This window comes from Diuraphis noxia, unplaced genomic scaffold (assembly GCF_037042655.1).
Source record: "Diuraphis noxia isolate RWA-SAM2 unplaced genomic scaffold, SU_Dnox_SAM2 contig0001, whole genome shotgun sequence".
Classification (NCBI taxonomy): Eukaryota; Metazoa; Arthropoda; class Insecta; order Hemiptera; family Aphididae; genus Diuraphis; species Diuraphis noxia.
Genome location: NW_028301711.1, coordinates 95,752,302 through 95,774,943, shown reverse-complemented (window position 1 = coordinate 95,774,943; position 22,642 = coordinate 95,752,302). Strand labels below are relative to the sequence as shown.

Below are 22,642 nucleotides of genomic sequence, written 5' to 3'. Positions count from 1 at the left end.
CAAATAATTAAAATGTACCTATATAAAATATTATGTAGGTTAGGTTATTAGGTAGGTATGTATCATTTTGATTAAAAAAGTACTATATTAAATACCTAGGTTTTTTTAAAGAATTTGATTAGGTATTTATTGCCACCCATTGTTTATTGGCTCATGTACTTTTGTTTTCTTTATAATAGAACATGGAATAGATATATCTTGCTTGACAATTATCACCGAAGAGATGATAAAAGAAATAATACCAATGGTTGGCCATAGGGCAAAATTTAAAGTTAATCTAGAAGAATGGCGTAAAGTGATTACCCAAGTTAATGATTAATCGTTTAATAATAATATGGTAAGGATGTTTTACCTATTTTAATCATTTTTCCTGTTTACTTAATTGATTACAACTATAGGCACCGGGTTACCAGTTTAGCTAAATAGGTATTAGTTTGTTTGCTCAAACTAGTAAACAATTTGCTCAAAACAGATGTATTAATAATAATTGTAACTATAAAACCATACTGTTCTAAAGGGTTCCTAATTTTTACCAGTTTATAAATAAATAAAATAAAATAAAGTCGATAGGGGATAATGGGGATATGGTAACTAGATCTGTGTTTCAGATCCATTTTGTTATTTGTTCTTCCTTGACATAGAATTTACAATAGCAGAGATAGTGTCAATACTTAATATTAATAATTACACACTACATTCCTCAATCTAAAATATTTACTGTGACTTCAGCTTTGTAGACTATAAATTTAATTTTGATTTTATATCTTTTATTGAAAATTTGTACGGTAACATTAGCAATATTCGAGGCAATATTAATGCATATGCACTTGCCAATTAACATTTTGTTTTTAATAAACACTCGCTAACTGCTTGTCCATTACTTATCCTGTTATACTCTCATCTAAAATATTTACTTTGCTTTATAGACCCTAAATTTAATTTTTTATATTTCAAATTTTATTTAAACATTTTTTATTGCTTCTTGCTACCAAACACATTTTAGTTTTAGTTATTTTAAATACACATCAGTTAACTTACATTTTGAGTAAAAAAAGCATAATAGCTTGTATTTTTTTTTAGGACAATACTGACTGTCATAATATAATTATTGAAATTCCATCTACATCACAAATATTGCCCACTTCTAATTCACCATATTCAGAACTTCCTAATTTGGTAAATCGCGAATCAGTAGCTCTTACACCAGATTCAGAGAATTCTAATTTGTTTGGAAGTGAACCATCAACATCAAATTCCTCTGATTATAGCTTGCATTATTGTGAAGAAGCCACTACTTCTGCAAACATTAAATCTGCTCAAACATTAATGTTTATAATTTTATTGTTAGCACATTTTAAACTTTTTTTCATAAATAAGCCCGCGATTAAATTAATTTTCAAAATTTTTTTTTTATATAAGTGCCTACCTCATTAGGTACCTAGGTATTAAGATTTCCGGGGAAATGTAATGATTTTACGAACAATTGACATGGAACCTACTTGTATTTTTACTTTCGATTTTAACGTTATTTTAACCGGTACTTTTTTATCTTATTAATATCAATACATTCCGTCGTCCAAAATCTCATGCCTATTGGAATAATATTTTGTATACATCGTGCGCCTATAGATAGGTAAGCGCAAAAGCGCATTTTGTGAAACGTTGATATGACGTCATAATATTATGTATGGGTATAATATACTGATCGGCGGATCGATTGCAGTGCAAATTGATAAATCGTTGTCGACGATGAAAAACTCGGGGGTGCCGTTATCGCCAAAAAAAGAAACCATCTGACGTTTGATCGATTATTGTAGTCGTTATTTCCGGTCATTTATAAGACTTCGGCTAACCTGCTTAACCGACGGTGAACCGTTCCACGATCAAGATTACGACAATAACATAATACACAATACATTATAATATATAGATAGGTCATATATGTATATTTTATACACGGCGGAGACAAACGAGGAAACGGTAATAAATTACGCCTAAAAAAACAAAATATACTTCCGGTTCGACGTGATCTTCTGAAACGGTTTTTCGTTTTCGCGTAATAATTGTCAACTGTAGCATATATATTGTTATCAGGTCGTATTTCTACACCGTCAGTGGTGTAATTAGGAATTTGGTTAAGGGGGGATTATATGTTTTTAATAAAATTTGTAAGCCTCTTACAGTAACCTACACCACTATAAATATAAAATGTTAGCAGAAAATAAGTGTTTTTTTTTGGGGGGGGGGATCTACCCCCTCATCGCTACATTAATTACGCCTTTGTAAAAAAAACAAAAATTTAGTATCGATCAAAGTGGCTTATTTTTTGTGAACATTAGTCAAACTTTTGGCTAGACGAAAACAGCTGGCACATCTTGCACCCCGACTCCCAAAATGTAAAAAAAAAATGTCAATATTATTTCATCGATTATAGTTAAAACGGTATATTAATACATACTTTCTAATAACGTTAAGACAATTCTTAAAAAGATGAAACAATAAGATGTTTTCATTACTTAGCTTTATATCCCTATATATTTTCTAAATATTAAAAACGAGTAAAGCATTTGTAAACAATATAATATGCACTATACTAATTTACATTTTTCTTGTTATTCTTGCGTATGATTTCCAGATCTCCAGTTCATATATTTTTTTTTCTCAGTAAATGATAGAAAATATTATGATATTACCTAGTTTGAAATTGTATACCATAATAATATTACGAGAAACATCTTTTCCTACGTTTTATGTTATTTACTTAATCTCGTATAAACTTAAATTTGCAGTAAACCATTGTTATAAGTCAAAACATTGTGGATGATAACTATTATTTTTTTACAGTAAAACCTTTTTACTTGCGTATATATATTGAACAACCAATTATTATGTCGGACGAAATCGATAAATTTATTTTGGTGTGTAATATTTTTCCAAACGTTAAAATTGGTTCAAAGTTAAAATCCTCCGCCATCGGGAAAGATAGGAATTTGATTGGGTATTGGTATATTCTTGGTTATATGTATATTTTTATTTTTTATACTACACACAGGGGTGGCGATGAGGTGAAAAACGTCTCCGAAACAGAGCACTTTGCTGTGAGTCGTCGATCGACGTAGGTACGTGAGACGACTGCATGACACATTATCAACCATCACCTGCAGTTGGGACCTACGTGTGAGTATACATATTATATAGACAGCTTTACGAATTTTATAATCTGGAAGACTGTAGATATGTTTTTCAATATATTTTCTACAATAAAATTTTGGTACACGATATTTGATAATAATTTGATGATTCATTTGAAACACGTAAACGACGACTACCCAAATCGCAAGACTACCGTCAGTTATAATAACGATGGTAGCAGGTACATTAAATTATTATTGTTGTTCCTAAACGGCTAAACATTATGATTGCGACGATAATACTATTACCCGTGTACGTGGCAATCGCGATGATAATAAACAATTCTCGCGTGTCCCTTCAACATTAATGTCACATGCAATATATACCTAATATTGTATTATTGAATACTTACCTATACTTGCGTACGTTTTTATATTATTATACTGCTGTTGTTGTTGTTACGACAGTTTGACAAAACATCGCCTCTCCGGGCGCTTTACTCATAAGAAAACATCGTTAAAAAACCTAATAATATGTTTATATATACAGAGTGATTCGCCAAGCATAAGCTTATTCCGTTTTCCTTCTTCAACAGCCCATTTATTCAAAATCTGAGTTTTATTTTTTTTTTTAAATATTCATTTAGTTTAAAATGTTTTAGAACTTAAAATCCGTATTTTTGAATTTTCGAAAATTCGTGTAGGTATTATACTTTAATACTTTAGGTAGTTTGTAAACCCACAGGAGCCAACCCCCCTCCCCTTAAGTAATATAAAAATCTCAAATATTTGAAAATATGGAGTAAGTATATTTCAAAAGATAAAATTTGAATAAATTCGTTATTAAATGAAAAATGTGAGTGTGAGCATGTTTGGTAAATCACCTGTATATAATATATTCGTAACCGTTATAGTTTATAAACAGTTTCATGTACGTCATACGATATAAAAAAATGTACATAGATCGTTTGACGTGGCTATTGTTCGATTCCGACTGAATACAATTTATTATAATGACTATATATTATTATATGCGGTGGTACCTGTCTATTCCGCAGTACGACCGAGAAATGCGAGCAAATTTCTCCCTCAAAATAGGTGATATAGGCGGACTGCTGCGTTCGAAATTTGTAAAGGTATATCTATAGTTTGGACACAGAATAATTATGTGGTTTCAATATTCCTATGAGCAGGACTATCTGCAAATGATCGGTCGAAATTTTAACCGCACAATACCATGCCGTCAAAACTTCAACAGTTGTGTCACATACAGTGAACACAGAGTGGATACGCTTTATTATTAACACGTTTTGTTATGTCAAAAAATATTAACTTTTTTTATAAAAATTTTAAATCATGTAATAACAAAAATTTTCAATGAAAAAACTAAGTCATATCGTTATCATTAAAAATAAAAAATGTTTAATGACGGCATCCTTAATTTCATATTCCAAAATTAAATATTTTTTTTAGAAAGGTAAGTAGATAAAAATACAATTTTCAACTTGTAGTTATACCACTTATACCTCCTACTTGTTAATTAGTTATAAACTTATAATAGCAATTATAGGTTAGATTATTAGAACGGAGTATGGAACCACCAACCTATATTTTGCTGGCTATATACCTACACATTGAGCCTGTATTATTACACCTATAGACACTTCTGGGACAGTAATTATAAAAGTGTAATTGTTGTGTTTTTGTTTAGTATATTTAACTTAAATATTATATTATCGCAGTTGTAGTCCAAGTCTTTGGTCATATTTAAGAAGCAATGACATCGACTGGATATCAAACACTATTAGGGGTCGATGGTCCAGAGTCCAGTATAATAATTTCTTTTTTGTGAAATACATATTTTTCATGTTTGGCTAAAAAAAATATACATTATTAAGGCTAATCTGCTTACAATGTCACATTCTCACATGGTACCACCACCACTATTTATTTGAAGTTAAAAAACGCTTGCTCTGCAAAACTTTTTAACTGATGGGGTTCTATGGGGCTTACGCATCGCTTAAGGGTGCGATGTGAAGAGTTTTACTCCCCATCTCAGACCATCACTTTATTAACATAAGTGCATACATATAGTCAAATATATTCACAAAGTCTGCAAAATTCTTAACCTATAAAATAATATAATATATTTTAGTTTAATATAAAGTAATCAGCATTATTAAATTATTACAGTTGCTCGAGGGGGAAGGGAGAAGACGTTGACCTATTAATTATTATCAGCCCCAATTCGCTATACATTGCAGCCACTGCGTATACCTATATATATATATATATACCTATATATACCTATCTATATGTACGCATTTAACCTATATATGGCTATACAACATAATACATTTCATATTATATATAACATTATCATCGCCTAGGACAATATAATAGGAATATATTACTATACGTTAAACCGGAATAGGGTCACAGAGATCCATTGTGCATTGTGCATAAAATATTAAACTGCACCCAACGTACCTATTACATACACATAAACATTGTAATTTTGTATAAAACATGTATGTACATATGAATTTATTTTAGATGTTCGATAACTTTCGAAATGCAATAGAATTTTAGTGACTTGCAGTGTCTGAGGTCCACACACAACAATAATATTATTGTTCGTGATTTGTACTCGTAGTGCATAATATTCACTTCCGACTACAAACCGCAACAAGGTAAAATATATTTTATTTTGGCGACGAGAAATCTTTTCCGTTCTCCCGCGAGAGAGGTTATCCGACTATCTCTCGGCATACCTATTACTTATATATAATGTAGTTATATAATATCATAACACTATAACAGTAAGACAGTTATATAATATACATAATTGCAAATATATTAATATATTGAAATTGAAATTTACTACCGCAAATAACTTGATAATAATCATAATAATTATAGCATTTTAGTTGCTATAAGTACCTATATATTATATGATGTTGACCATATATTTTCAACTGACCGTTTTTTCTACTCATCGACCCATCAAACTATTAGTGTAACTGTTAATAGTTATTCTAATAATAATTGTGATTTAATGTTATACCTATACCTACTAATTGTTAAATAAATAATTACTTTTATTTTTAATACAATAAATTATTATTTTATTTGGCATTAATAATGATATCGCGTGAATATTGCACGTCAAAAATAATGTCTGCAGCATTACGGCGTCTCGTTTGACAGTCTGACATTAAGCGATTTTATTTTTCGAGTTCTATACGTAATACCGTAACACTGCGTTCATTATATAGGCATCTCAATACATACTCACTCAGTGCCAACTCTATTGGCTTATAAGTTATAGATGATAATAAATGCCACTTTTTCCGAAATAAAATATTATTGCTCTGGTAGACTATCGAAAAATAAAACGTACCAATAATATAGGTAGATAATAAAAAGTAACTATTATTGTATGTCGGTAAAAAGATATAATACTATTGCGTGGACCTGTGCTTCCTGTTGCATTAATGTATTATAGTACGAGGGAATAAAAATACTCAATACCATAAGTGTAGTTGTGTACCTAAGTATCTAATACCCAATAACTTAATATTTGAAAGCGAAACATATTACGTGGAGCGATGCGTTTAAAAAAGTCGTTTGCTATGAATTAATTTTTTAAAATTCAGGCGAACATAATATATGCGTTTCGAGAGGGTACAAATAATAGTTACACTATATCGAGTACCTAACCGCGTAGGTACCTATTCCACGGTACAAAATTGAACTACCAATAATTTTGTCCGCCACTCGCTAGTATCGGCAAACAGTACCTATATTATATTTTATTACCGCAATAAAATACCTACACTTTCGGTTTCTGCATGCAGAAATATAAAAATATAAAAATAAATCGATCACCGATGTTACGTACACATTTTTATACAATATATCTACTTTATAATGAACAAACGACATGAAGTATTTTTGTCTGCTGTGGGGAAATCGGAGTGACATGTGGAAAACGGATTAGAAACGAGTAAAGAACGTTCCCCGCTCAACTAAGCATGTGAAGAAAAAAAAACATTAATAAACAAATAAAAGTTGCATGAAACGCGGTGACGACGGTAGAGATATCGCGTGTCGAATTTGCAATCGAAAACATTAGACGACAGACGTGTACATAATATACATTTTATATATATACCAATATACATGCGTGCGTGCACAGCTTTATGGTAGTAGATATAAAAAACGAACAAAAAACTTAAACACGACACGCGCTGATGTGTGTATATCAAACGCTTATAGGTATATGTTGAATGTATGTTAAAATGAAATTTTTCCACTTATCGAGCTGTCTACTGCTGTATAGTTTGAACGAGAGCGCAACGTATAATATTTATTACCTACACAGCACACAGAAGTGTTTATAAGAAATTGATTAATTCTTGTTTGCCTCTTTATTTAAACTACCTACTTAACAACAGTTAATAACCTACGAACATGACGGAATCGTCATTGGCTGACCGTGTATATAGGAGTAAACACTTAATTTATTAGTTATTAATTAATATTACGGTATATCACTTATTAATATAAATATATATAATGCATCAACATCGAGGATTTCTGACAAATTTACCTATTAACACGTGATCGTCATATATATGGATCCGAATTTCAATTTAAAGTTAAAATTATTTTTTGGATGCTTCAGGACAATTCATTCCGCATGCACATGATTTTTTGATTCAACAGATTATCATTTAAAAATGAAACTTTTACATGCTTTTTCCGCTATTTTTTCCATTTGCAAAATATTTTTTTTTTAAAGTTAAATCATATTTTATTAATTTTTTGTACGAGCCTTAGTGTAAAATAAGAAATTTAAAACAATATATATGTAAAAAAAATAAATAGTTTTTATAATATTTTCTTTAATGTAGTAGGGTACCTACATCCCGATCGCGTTTATTTCGAGTATATACTGATTATGTTTTATTATGTATGCCTAAATTTGAAAGTTTTTTATTTTTATATCGCTAGTTTATTTAACTTAAAGATGTGTTAAAAAATACAGAAAGTTAAACTGTTGTTTTACTCACGCTCGCGTGACGAATTTGGATCATTTTTTTTCGAGGTCATTATTACATTGAAAATTTTAAATACATTCATAATTAATTTTCAAAGCATTTTTTGAGAATGTTTAGGGCATCTATATCTGGGTCTTTATCATCATAATTGATGTGGTGTGTGTTTTTAAAGTATAGAAATCTGCGGTGATCACTTATTGGTCGACCACAATGGTTTTTTCCACTTCTGAAATGAGCTCTACGTATATGAATATTGAGGAAACAGTAATCAGAAAAACAGAAATCAGTTATCAGATTCTGTATAGTAATTTATTTCAAGAGTGGGTCAAAGGTGTAACAGGGGATGACTAATAAGATTTTTTACATCACCTGTCTAAAATATTTAAAAACTGTGTCAAATTATTTTAAAGTTATGGATTAATGATTAAAATTACATTTACAAATCACTATTCTGCGATAAAAGAAAATAAGCTATGTACTTATTCTCATAGTCCGTGAGTTAGTTTACTAAAAATGGTATACGTATAATATGTACTTATCAGCTTAAACAAAATGGATTTTAAATTCTGAACGGAGCGATGAATGAAATATTACTTTTACAATATTGTGGTGTGTGTGTGTGTTTTGTGTCTGTCATCACCTTTTGGAACAAGAAAAAATGCTTTGATCTAAATTTAATTAAAATAACGACGATATTAATTACGCAACACTTATTTTTCACAGAATAAATTTTATTATTTTGTTCTAAATTATAATTCAAAAAGTATTGATTGAAGAAAAATTACACTAATGCAGCTTAATTACGAAATCTGTGCGGAGTAACCATGTTATTTGCCCTTAATCTACCTGTCTCAAACATCAATATTGATATTCAGTTATTTTTAAAACATTTATCTATTTTTGTAAAAATATATTATTATTTATTAAGTATTATTATTTTTTTTAAAGTCGATAATAATCAATATGATTCAATTTTGTGTATATTTTGTGTACTTATAAAAAATAAAAATAGACTGCACGCATTAGATATAATCTAATGTATACAAAGAACTTATCTATATGAACATATTATTATATAAGCCAAATATTGATAGGTACCCTAAAGCAATTGCACATCCTCGTTGAAACGCAATCGTCCCGAAAAACGATCATGTCAACCCTTTTCCAACTTGGCGTACAGTCCGATTGTCGTGTATAAGTATATATTATTGGCCATGCATAAAATATTCAAATATTATTCAGAGTGATCCACTAAACATTCTCACCACTTTTTTTCTTCATTTTATAGTGAATTTATTCAAGTTCCAGTTTTTAATTCCTAAAAGGTATTTACCTTTTACTTAAAATCCATATTTCAAAATTATCAATATTTGTTTATACATTACATGAGTATTATCCTGTAGTGATATTAACTTATACTTTTAAAATGAAGACCACCCTCATTTTTAATGTTAATTATTTTCAAAAATGTTGATGCACTTAATTCGAAATTCGAACCGATAGTTTCACAGTTATTAATATGTTTATATACTCCTTAAAAATTATTTAAAATATAAAATTGATGTAACATCGGACATTACTGCCTTAGTACCTATACAAAGCTTAATAACTCAAAGACCATTCGTTCGAAATTTTATTAGTCAAAATGTTCTGAATCATTGTATTCACAAAATTATATAAGTAGGGACCTATACAGTAAAAAAAGGAGTTCGGCATTTGAAAAATAGAAGTTTGAGTGCCCACGAACACTATATACTTTTGTAGGTAGTAAAGACGCAATATCCAGAAAATTTGAAAATATGGTCTTATAATATTTATAATATATTATTAACATATTAATACACAACGCCGGCAATATTATATTTGATTTTATTTCGTTCACAGCGGTTCGTCTGGAACTCTGGACAGTTCGAATTTCCCCTTCCCCTTGCTCCTTTTTGATGGGCGGTGATCGCGCAGTACAACACGCGCGTGATGCGCTCAAAACGAAATAATTGTGTTGATTACCCGCGTGTTGCGATGCTCGATGAACGAAATCGTTTCGTTTACGTCCGGCCGTGGTTTTATTCGTTATACCTACTTACTTATACAGTTGTGTAATAATATTATTATTATGTCAAATGTATATAAAAGTGTTGTTATACTGGTGCGTGCATGCGACGGGACGGAAATTATTTTCGCCCGTTTACTGTAATATTATAATTATGACGCATAAATTATAGCTATCAAGTTATATAAATTTGGCTCTACAAACGTGCACAATAATTGACAAATTAAAAAGTCAATTTTCGTCAACTCAATAACTTAACTAGGCAGCTATTATAGAAACCCGCCGTGTTAACTACTACTTTGCTTTTCCCAGTAACTTAATTTGAAAAATAATCCGTCAAGTTAAAATCGTGTTAATATTTAAGTACTTCATAAAATCATAACTCAAAACTATAGCTATTAGTTAATACATAGCTATAATTATCAATAAATTTAATTAAAACTAATTATTAATCATTATTCTGTATTTGGGTATAGAATTATTATTTTAAATACAAATAAACAAATACATAATAATATTGTATGCCTTTATTTAATATACGTATTATTCGATATGAACATCTAATTGCCTAAAGCTTACATCGCTACGATAAAGCTTGTGTTGATTTAAAATACATTTTTCCTCGTATAAGCTTTATGCAATTTACACTTTTAAAGTTAAATAGGTATACTGTTCGTCAACTATATAAACTTAAAGCATTATGTTTTCAACGTATAGACATAACTAAACTTACTCAAGTTGGTTCAAAATTTGTCATTAACTTGTCATTTTCGTTTATTACAATATGTATCACATATAATGTAATTTCAAAGATTCAAAATAAAAACAATTTAAATTTAAACTGGAATTTTCATCGAGCACTCCCTTTATAAAGTACCTATATCGTTATAATGTGTTATTTATTATCGTCATGCTATATAATATACGTTATTGTATTAATACCATACGTTATCCCTGTTGGTGTTTCTGAAGGGTACACGCGGGATACCAGGATACATAATCGTAAAAATCCATATACATTTTTTTAAATGTACACCGACTATGCCATTGCATATTTCATATTTCATTTATTTTATTATTTTACACATAATATTGTAATAAATATACAGTAATTTATACTAAAACAAAATTAGGTCCTCTGGGTTGGGTAAGTGACACACACGGGTTACGGGTAAGTACCTATATGAATATTTAACTTTCAAAACTGCGATAATACCGGATATGTATTGCATCACTAATAGTATAATGAACCAAGTTCGAATTAGGCTTACTAAGGCTTACTTACTAAGGCGTCTTACTCAAAAACTGGTCGTTTTGTTTAGAACCATCATATCGCGTCTGGATAAATATTTTCTGGCCAACATAACTTTGCCCTTAATTGTATATTTTCTTCAAAATCTGTAAACTGAGAATAACATTACCTTTCTATATCTATTTATCCGTTAAGGTCTACGGAGTGAGCGGCTTATTGTTATTAAAAATATAAAAATTATGATTAAACATATCACACACCGCGTTGCACTTCCGCCCCAACTATTCCCTGCGATTATTGACATGAAAAGAGTCTTGAACACTGCTTATCACTGCCTGTATAGTGTATACACTGTTATTATACTAATAATTGTCAATACAATCGTTGGAAACAAGGGAGAATTGTGTAACCGTCTCGCGGGTGTAAAAAAATAGAACAAGATTGGTGCTGGACCGACGCGTGTGATCGAGAAATCTTATACTAATCACTTCCTACTTTTATATTTTATATTACAGCATTATGGACTAACGTCGTGCCGCCGCCGTTACACACGAATTCGTGGAATCGAAACTTTCTAGACGTCACATCCGTGGTATAAAATATATAATACGTAAATATTTTACACATGTAGGTACACATTATTATTACGACCCACGTACAGGTATAAACCAGAATCTCGTTTACGACCGGAACGACACATTATAATGTAATATAATTATTACATGCGAGTGTTACGCGTCCATATATATAAATATATTTGTGTAAGTATGTGTGTGTGTGTGTAATATGTATATTGCATACGAATATACGACGTAGGTACGTGTGTACAATAATATAATATAATATACCAACAACATAACATAGTACGATGATATGCGTAATAATGACTACGTAATAAAGTGCACCAGAAACATTACACGTGCCGCCGGGTGTCGATGAGACGACGACGGCGTCGGAGTCAGGAGACTACACGGGTCAACCAGTTCCACGTGTATATACCTATATATAGGATGATTCTTTTAAAAGTAATAAAAATAAGCATCCCCCACTAATTACCTCGAAAATCACCGACGATATTGAAAGTATTTTATAAATATCATCATGCGGTAAAGACGTCATGAAATTTTTTTTCACTAGTTATTTTTTTTATCATCGTTATTTATTAAATAGATACGTTTTTACTTTTATAAATGACAGGCACCACAGACTTTTGATTTCATGAATAGGTACTCAAATGTGGAATGTTTTTCTGAGAACTTTGATGAATAAAAATCGAATATCTAAAGTTTCGTTTTATATTATTCAATGAATTCATATTATTATAATAGTTAGTTAATTGATTTCTTTTAAAAGGATTTCTATTTTTTACAATTTTCGATTGCATTTTCAAGAGATTTGTCCAACCACCTACGGCTACACTAATAGTGAATTTATATGGACATGTCACGTGTGGCATAGGCGAAAACCCCGCAAATGTTATAGTCTCGTATTTTTCCGATTCCGAATATTTTTATGTATAAAAATCGAACGTCGAACTAGTTAATTTGCTATCAAATTTTGTTGTTGTATGTGCTTCAGTATAGATTAGACATTTGTTTGACATTCGATTTTTATACACAATTTTTTTTTGGAAAATGTTTCTACTTAAAGATATATATATATATAAAAAATGTGCGTTGCCAGTCACAAAAGTATATACCAATACATATCTACTATAATTAAAAAATTTAATATGATCTTTTTCAAAAGAGCTGTTTCGTTATGTCATAAACATAAAACTTACATTAAAAAAAAAAAAAATATTTCCAAAAACGTTAATGATATTTGAGATAATGACCATATAATGATGAATAACTGTATAGTGTATATTATATTATTATTATTATTAATTCATGACGCCCCTTGTCGGTGGATGGATAAAATATAACGTAATCACTTCCGCAGAAGTCCTCCGTTTCGAATCGATCGCTTTGAGTAGATAATATTATATACATTATACACACTACACGCTTTTCATCTACGTATCTCATATACCACGTACAGGGAGATTTAGTTACCTTCGTAATATATACAGTGGACTATTTCATCTATCACAGAATCACATAATCAAAAATAATATACAATATGTTATAAAACATTAAAGCTAAAAAAAAATCTGTAGTTATTATAATTTTACATATCCCTCATCTGGATCTTTGGGCACAGTAATATTAAAGGTAATAAAAAAGAAGACGAAAATTCCAAGAAAGCAACAAAATCCTCAGACGTCCAAAAGCTAAACATTATAACATATGCAGATTTAAAAAACCAAATCAAAGAACGCATACTTCTCAAATGGAAAACGCACTGACTTAATCAAAATACTAAGCTAAGGAGTATAATAAACAAAATCTTGAGCTGGCCTAATTTCCCCCTCCCCGAATATAGAAGGGATAAGACAATCATAAACAGACTTTACATCGGTCACATCCGTCTTACACATGGATACTTCATAGAAAAGGAAGAAAAAACACGGCACATTTCTTGTGGAACTGAACTAACAGTCTGCCATCACATAATCATTGAATGCCGCCAATTTACGGATGAACGAAGAAATTCAAGCGTACCCATCACGTTGGACACAGCTATCGGACCGGACGCTACCACTATCGCGCGGGTTTTCAAATAATTCTTAGAAAAAACCAATCTATATAATAAAATCTAAAAAAAAATTGTGTCTACTAATTGTGAGTTGTGACTAATGGCCTTTACTGCTGATGTCAAATATGATCAATAAAAAAAAATTCTAAAAAATATAAAGGATAAAAATCTATTGAATATTTTTTTAAATAATTAACATGATAATATAATATATGACATTATGATATAGAATTTTAAAACTCTCCAACAACACACGGCTACCGTTTCAGATACCCAAAACCCGTGAGCACCACGACTGAGTTCTACGATCTGTCAATACTGTGTGTATTTGGGCAAATTTTCAAAATTTTGGACTTAATTGAGTACTAAGCAATGTATTTATAATTATCTTTATTGTATGATCGATTATTTTTTTTTTTTTAACAGCTGCTACAAAAACAATAGGTAGGTACCTAATTCCGAAACAAATGGTTTAAACACAAATAAAAATGACAAATCGTTTCGCTATACTGCAAAGTGATATTTTTAAGAGTCTACATATAATTATTTCAAACAGTTTTTCAGGATGTTTATTGATTATATTATGTCATTGAGAAACTAAAAAAAATTATATATTTTTTATGTTCATATTTAATTTCGTATCCTAAAGCAGAACATTTTAAGGAGTTCATACTAATAATCCATATTTCTAACGAGTTTATAATTAATTATAACTCTCATTATTATACTCGCAAGTGCTTAAATTACTGCAGATCAGTAGGTATAGCAAGTAGTATCAAAGGACCAACATTTTGATTTTTGATGGATACTCCTGTGTCGCTATATACATATCAATGGTATAATCAATAATTATGTAAAAAAAGTTAAGACTTTTAGAACTAATTAGCGTATACACTTAGGCGGATCACCTTGTACAATATTATAGCATAATCATAATACTATGATGTATACTATCGTGCTGCTGTATTGACCGAGATGTCAAAGCAGTCTTCCCGTCGGTCGTTTATTCGATTACGTTCGGAAGTAGTCCTTAGAAAATATATATTAATAAGTATCTATACTTAAAGGGTGTATTATATACGTCGTAGTTTCATTGAAAATGGCCATTAATATGGGGGTGGTTGTTAAGGATCGTACGAATTGAATCTAATCCAACAAATGTAATTGACGATAGTGGTGCGCGTGGAAAACGCGCTGCAGTTAGAATAGCTGATGTTTGTTCGATAAAAATATGCCATAACAGTATTATATGCACACCGCACTACTGGCTATAATAGCGCTAACCATAACGCACGAGTGTTAAAAAAAATAATTAATAATATATTTCTCTAAAGCAATTACATGGTAATGACACTATGAATATAATAAAGGTTTGACTACCTATACGCGCTTATAATATACCTATCACCTATATTATACTCGCAGTATACTTTAGTAAAAACAAAAACCACTTTTATACACCATCCACTGATGTTTGGTGGCGTTTTAAAATACGATTTTTGATCAGTACCAATAACATTTAATTTTTTTTTTTATTATTATTCGATTTTTCTAGGTATTGATATATATTGCCATTGAAGATTCGTCCGTTCTTATTTCTCATGGTATACGCACCAGTTCATACAGTAATTGACCAATCTGGTCAATTACACACTCCGGCGACCATAAATATTATATCTATATGGTAAATTACCTATTTCCGAATACTTTTGCCGCTGAGCAATAGCTCTCACTGTCGAATCATCGCGTGGAAAAAAATCATACACCTACACAAAATATGATACACATAGGTAAGTATAACAGTTAGACGAGTCTTTGTAGTGCAGTATTACTTTAGGTCTGAAATGGAATTATTAAATCCAACCTAACTATTTAATCATTAACATCGGCGTAGGTATATAAGTGAGGAAATCGATTTTTTCAAAATGTCATTAGAGCTGAGATTTCGATGAACTTTTCTTATTGTACTGTCCACAAAGCCTACGCAATGTTCGTAATATAATATATTTTTATGTTACATACGTGTTTTTAGTTTGTATTTTTTGAGAATTTTCCATCTCAAAGTAGATAGTGTTTTTAAGTCATTTAAAACTAAAATCTTCGTTTTTTTGATATTTTCTTTGAAGTAATTTTGTAACGTGGTAACGAGATTTATTTTTAGGGTTTAATTATTCAAACGGATCTGCAAGACGTAAAAATCGATATTACGAGTGATGATGGCACAATTCAACGAAAATAATAATTTTTTTAGATTCACGAAAATTCAGAAGTCCGCGTCATAGACTTTAAATTAAGCAGTCCAGCGTTGTCACTATCGTACGCATGTATGTTAGTTGTCCATTTCTGAAGACAATCTGGCGCCAGACGGAAAAGTGTATAAATAGTTTTGGTGTAATTTTTAGTCTAAAGAAATTCATGAAAAAACCCGATTAAAAAAAATTGAAGAAAACCTATAGTGACGGTGGACGTTGAGAGTGGGTAATAAATTCATTATAGAAATCGTCTTTATGTTCGTACCACATAGGTGGTACCTACGTATTTTTATTAATTGTCATGTTTTAAAACATAATATTTTTAATGAATTTGTTTGATTAAAAAAAACCTATTGCGACAAAATAATAGATATAAATCAATTACGTAGCATATTATTAAATTTGACGTAAAGAACAAAAGCGAACTTTCATTCAATCTTGTTTAAAATCAGTCTCTCTATACACGGAAAACGAGTTTTTACTTCTGTGAATGTGATACATGGCCAAAAGATCTTAGTTGAATTGCTTTGATGATACATACCTATTGTGTTTAAAATATATTTTAATATATATCATAACAGTGGAACATAAAACAGAAGCGTCTGTATGATCGCTGTATGAAACGAAATTATTATTATTGTGGTATTTAGTATGCGGCTGATTATATTATAGATCATTTTATACGCTTTCGACTAAATGATTTTAAAAACTCAATATACATGATATCCTATAAAAAATTATTTTATAGTTTAAGATTATTTATATATTCATTGGTGTAGTGAGTATACTGCAAAAGTATACATTATGTAAATATGGAGGTTTACCAATATGGAGGGACGGGTCTTACTCAATAAACGATATATAACATATATCATATATATTATACAAATTAAAATATTAAATCCTATATTATTCAATCGTTCTTTGTGTACGAGTCATATTTACTTATCAATAATATTATTTTCGTACACACATGATCTCGGTTCGATCAAATAAATTGTTTTCGGAATATTTTCGATGACAGGTATCTCCCAGCTGCTTGCGGGCCGTTAATAGTTAATACGAAATGTACATAGCAATATGTATTAAAATATTATTATTATTATGTAATGACTAATGACGAGTGAAAACAAAAAAAAAACACCCTTAGCGCTGAATGACGAAATACCTATATTTGTATATAAATGGGGTGTCTGGGCTTGAACAAACACTTGACTTGACGCAAACAAAACTATATATCGAAAACAACGACGACCTGCACTCCACCACTATTATAGTGATCGAAAATTGTAACCCACCGTTGTTCAGTCTGTCGCACAGTATCATTGCGCTTTTGTTGGTGACGATAAACTCGTCCGTTATTATTGTCAGATGCACTGCGAATATTGCAATATACCTAGAGGTAATTCACGGATTAGAAATCGCAAATAGCCGCCGTGGTTTGACATCTAACCAAATCTCCATAGGTGGAGATTTAAACACACAATAAGGGAAAATAATTTTTACATTTTACAATAATAAAATTAACAAATGCACATAATCATCCCCCTCCAAAAAAAAAAAAAAAATAATATTTTTATTCCTAAGCCATACTATATTACTGATTACGCAAAAATCATGAGAGAATTGTGTGTTTAACTCCCTCACCCCTAAAACAAAATGGCACGCCTATGTTAAAAACCAACGCGATTCATAATATAATAAACAAATTGTTTTCTTATTATAGTGACAGTTGGTGTATTGTATTCAAACATCACTAATCAAATAATTCGAACAATATCACGACAACAGTAAAAACGTGTTGAACTTTTTAATCTTTATCGAATAGTATAATGCTTTAATTTTGAGATAAATATATAATCGAATATAAATCATTAGTAAAAATCATTCAAATACTAATATACTATGCCACCACGGTATAAAATAATAGTGTTCATCAAATGTGTACCTTTTTTGGGTATGGGTTGGAGGTGGCTCATTAATTATTTGAGTGGGTTTATCCCTCGTAACCCTTCTTAATCTATGCCTATGGACAGTTTTAAGATATTATGTTAAATTATATGAAACCATCGCAAAATAATATAATCGACAGACCTCTGTTCTACGCCAGCCGTGTGTGCTTAAGCAGGTATACAGTTTTCCTCAAGCTGAAAAATGTTGATAATGATTCGAGGAAAACCGTGATCGCGAAAAACGAAAAAAAAAAAAAACTATATTCAATAAATAAACGCGGTGGGTAAACAAAAAAGCGTAATAATAGCGCATTGCTTGGTATATGTTATTGTATATATTACAGTATAATGTATCGGTAATAATAGAAATAATTGTATATTTATAATATAATCGCAAAACGTCGTCGAGATGTGACTACAATGCGTGTACGTACCTGGGGCGCACTGAGACGGTGACTGGTCTTCGGCTAAAATACAATAAGTTCAACCGTCGGCGTTTAATTTATATATTATGATATGATATATAATAGGTAGGTATCGATAGCGTAGAAAGCAGAGACTAAAAACGACGAATAAGCACCGGTGGTGACACTTGGCAGCGAAGAAAATTTCCGGTTTTCCGCAGCAGCGATCGGCGGGTTGTGCGGGATAAATGGGTCGAAATACTAATTCGAAAAATTATAATTACAACGAAGCGAATAAATGACGATTGGGACAGTTATGTTCACGGATTCGAGTTGAAATCGCGATGTTTTCACGAGGTCGCATATAGGTGTAGTACCGGCTGGGTTCGCGAACTGCCGACACTCGTGATCGCGTGCGCTGTAGTGGTACGTTCTTCGCGCGATTCTGTGCGTGTGCAAGTGTGAGTGTGTGAGTGAATGTATAAGTGGTGTGAGTGTGTGCGCGCACGCGTGTGTGTGTGTGTATGTGTGTGTGTTGCGCGGTGCCCCGTTGGGTCGGCCGGAAGTAAATCGGACACTGACGGCGACAGCAACGGCGGCAACGACGACGACGACGACGACTACCACGACAACGACGGCAGCGGTGGCGGCGGCGGCGACGTCCGGAGAAGAAGGACGCGCGAGAAAGTGTATAATATTTTATACCTATACGCGGTGAAATGAGTGTTTCTCTGTGGGGCTGACTACAAGTCGCTGTCGTATCCCAACCACTGAAATACCACCACCGCCGCCACCACGGGCCATCGTAATATTATACATACTTGCATCAGTGGCACGATTAGCACTTGTGGCGGAGGGGGGGGGCTAAGTCTCCCCACTGAGTTATTAGCCGGAAGGGGCACCACCCCCTTGACATTTTTCGGTGATTTTTTTTTTATTCTATGATATGATTTCATATAGGAGAAGATAGAAACTTAATAGGTGCACGCGTAATATTTGTTTTACAATTTGAATTGAGTTGTAGGTATAGTCGGTTATATTATATTATTTTAAGTAATATAATATAAACCTACGATTTTCGATGAATCATTTCATCGGTAAGAATTACTGATTTTATTTGACATTATGTCCATGTAATTTCTACAAACAATAAGAGATATGCATCTTATTACTTGACATACTTTTGAAGAATGTATAATACAACGTACAACGTAATTAATTGTGAAATGAGCAGTTGCTAAATTATATTATAGTTAAGCGTTATTATTATTATTTACTGTGTGAATTTTAAAGGAGAAAAAATTGTAAAGTTATGAAAGAAAAAAATGTCTAGACTTTTTGTGAAGAAATGAAAAAATGCAATATAAACAGAAATGTATAAATGTGTCAAAAGTGTATTACTCAAAGCAAGCAAAAATTAAATTATAATTGATAAATTAAAAGTGAAATAGATTTTAGAAAGAAATGGGTGCCGTAAATTGGAGGATTTCTCATAATTTTTCAGTGGTTACAACGCATTAATATAATATGTGAGTAATAAAAACGTGAGATTCTCATATTGTATTAAAATAGGTGCAACCGAAAACAATTTCACAGACTTACAAAAACAATGAAAATTTTAAAAACATAATGTTTAAACTATAACAGACACATTGCTCGTTTTCGTCGTGATTCTAAATAATAATAATAAAATATTCACGAGTACCTACGATCATCGTAAAGGAGGGGAAAAACCGGACATGATTATAATGCAGCATAGTATAAGAAGACTCGCCGAAAATGGTACCGATACAATTATAATTTGAAAGTGTTACGAGTGGAAGACAGTGAAGACAAGACACCAATCTTTTTTTCCAAAAAGACATTTGAACGATTCTGATCGGAACTTGTGGAAAATATATATACACGCCATACAGAGATGATAGAAAAATACAATCGATAAAGGCGGCCCTTAAACATCTATATGCTATAGAGTACACGTCATTATTCCGAGCAGAAAAAAGTATACAGAAAACGATGAAAATAAACATCATCATCATAATCATCACGTGAAACCTAAATGTCTCTCACATCGCTACCAGCATTACACTTCAAACAGTTTGCCAGCGTTTTGATCGTTATTAGTTCAACATTTGATTATTATCGAACACGAGCTTTTTAAGGGGTTTAATATAGGCAATATTAATGAAATTTTGAGAAAAATTAAAAATTAAACTTATATTGTACCTATTATATTTATGTAAGATTGCATAAAAAATGGATTTAATAGTTTAGTAAAATTTAATGAATCGATCATGTTTCAAGTACCATGTTTTGCTCACTATTGATTTACCAAACTTTTAGTAATTGTTTATGTCAATCCAGCATCAATGACTTATCACTTTCTATACGTCTTAAGTGATCTCGCAACTGTACCACATCTGTTAGTTGTTGTATATAATAGCGAAATTAAATAGAAAAAAGGCTTCATGAAGGAGTTTAAACTGAAAAATGCCATGTATGTCTTTTAGATAATAAATCAGTTTTTCGCCATAAAAAGATTAGAACTTTGACTGTGAAATATCGTTTTTATTTTTTCGATATCACATCCTATAAGAAAAAAAGTATTCAAGTTTAAAAATCGTAAATGTAATGTGTTTTAAAATGATTTAAAAATATTAACGTGTTTTAAAACGATTTTTATCAAACGTTACAAATGGCGTGTGATGTTTTGAATATTTATAAGTTATAACGCATTAACTGAGCATCGACTGAAATAGTTGAGTACTCGCCTGACATATTGTATATTTTAATTATTGTTTGTTATACAACCAAAACCATTTATTTATTTATTTTTATCGCAATATTGTTTGAAAATAAAATCAATATATAATTTCTAGTTTTCAGTATCTCCGTCATTTGTTTATAACTATTGTGTACACTGCAGCACAGTTTCTCGAAAACGTTTTCAATGTTTTCATATTATATAAACTACACAACATCAAGGGATAAAAGTAATAAATTTAGGTATAAAAATAATTTTAATTTTGCATATATTTATGCGATTATTTTCAAATCAATGAAAGCTTTAGCTCAAAATAGATTATATTTACATTGTAATGGCCTTAACTTTTTTTTTTGGTACACGAATAAAGTGAATTTAAATTTGATAATAATCAAACCAATTTAGAATATTATATTGCTTTTCTTTTTCAATAAATCCGAAAATGCTAACATTTGGTCTACTGGGAAATGTATAAATATTTATATTAAAAAAAATCGAATATTTAGTTAATTAATAAGGGATGTTAAATTTGTTTTTGTCCATGTATGATAGTAAATGGCAATGGTTATAATATCATTATATTCGAACGAGAGGTAACTTATATAAAACCTTATATTTATGTATATGTAGGTACTAGATATAGGGATTAATAAATTTTCAATTAAATTACCCAGAATTTGTATAGTGCAATCAATATCCTTACATAATTTATATATATTCATGAGTTCCGGTGGATGACATTATAACAATGAATAACACTTAACCCATCTTATTCAAAGTCAATTATTCAAATTTAATTACGTATCCATTTTAAAGTAATAATTTTATTAAATTTAGAGTTCATCAAGCATTGTGTTATGAGTTATAAGTTATAAGTTGTTATACATTTATAATTAGGTGCCAATTTTTATACTTTTTAATTTAAAATTTGTATTACATATTTATTATTATATATAATTTAATCTACACAAACAAATCGAGATTTCTACGTTAGTACATTTTGGGGCAATGGAAGGTAAGTGTTGTATATATATATACAAATACGCACCATGATGTATAGGGTAGTTTAAGAATATTAATGAGTTTTTTTTTCTGCTAATATAATTGATTTGATTAATTGAGCGCAAGAGA

The 22,642-nt window shown here is 30.6% G+C and overlaps 1 protein-coding gene across 3 annotated transcripts in view; it reads right to left on the bottom strand.

Annotated features, from left to right (window-relative positions):
- The window catches only part of LOC107168356 (putative fatty acyl-CoA reductase CG5065), a 47,325-nt gene extending 27,915 nt beyond the window's left edge, over window positions 1–19,410 (bottom strand). The window contains exons 1-2 of one of the 3 annotated variants that reach the window (XM_089225045.1): window positions 18,778–19,410; window positions 11,533–11,652 (exon numbers count right to left, since the gene is read on the bottom strand). The gene's annotated coding sequence lies outside the window, so the exon portion shown is untranslated. The remainder of the gene's footprint in view (window positions 1–11,532; window positions 11,653–18,777) is intronic. The other 2 variants (XM_089225089.1, XM_089225015.1) reach the window with 2 other exon arrangements.
- Between the last annotated feature and the right edge of the window lie 3,232 nt (window positions 19,411–22,642).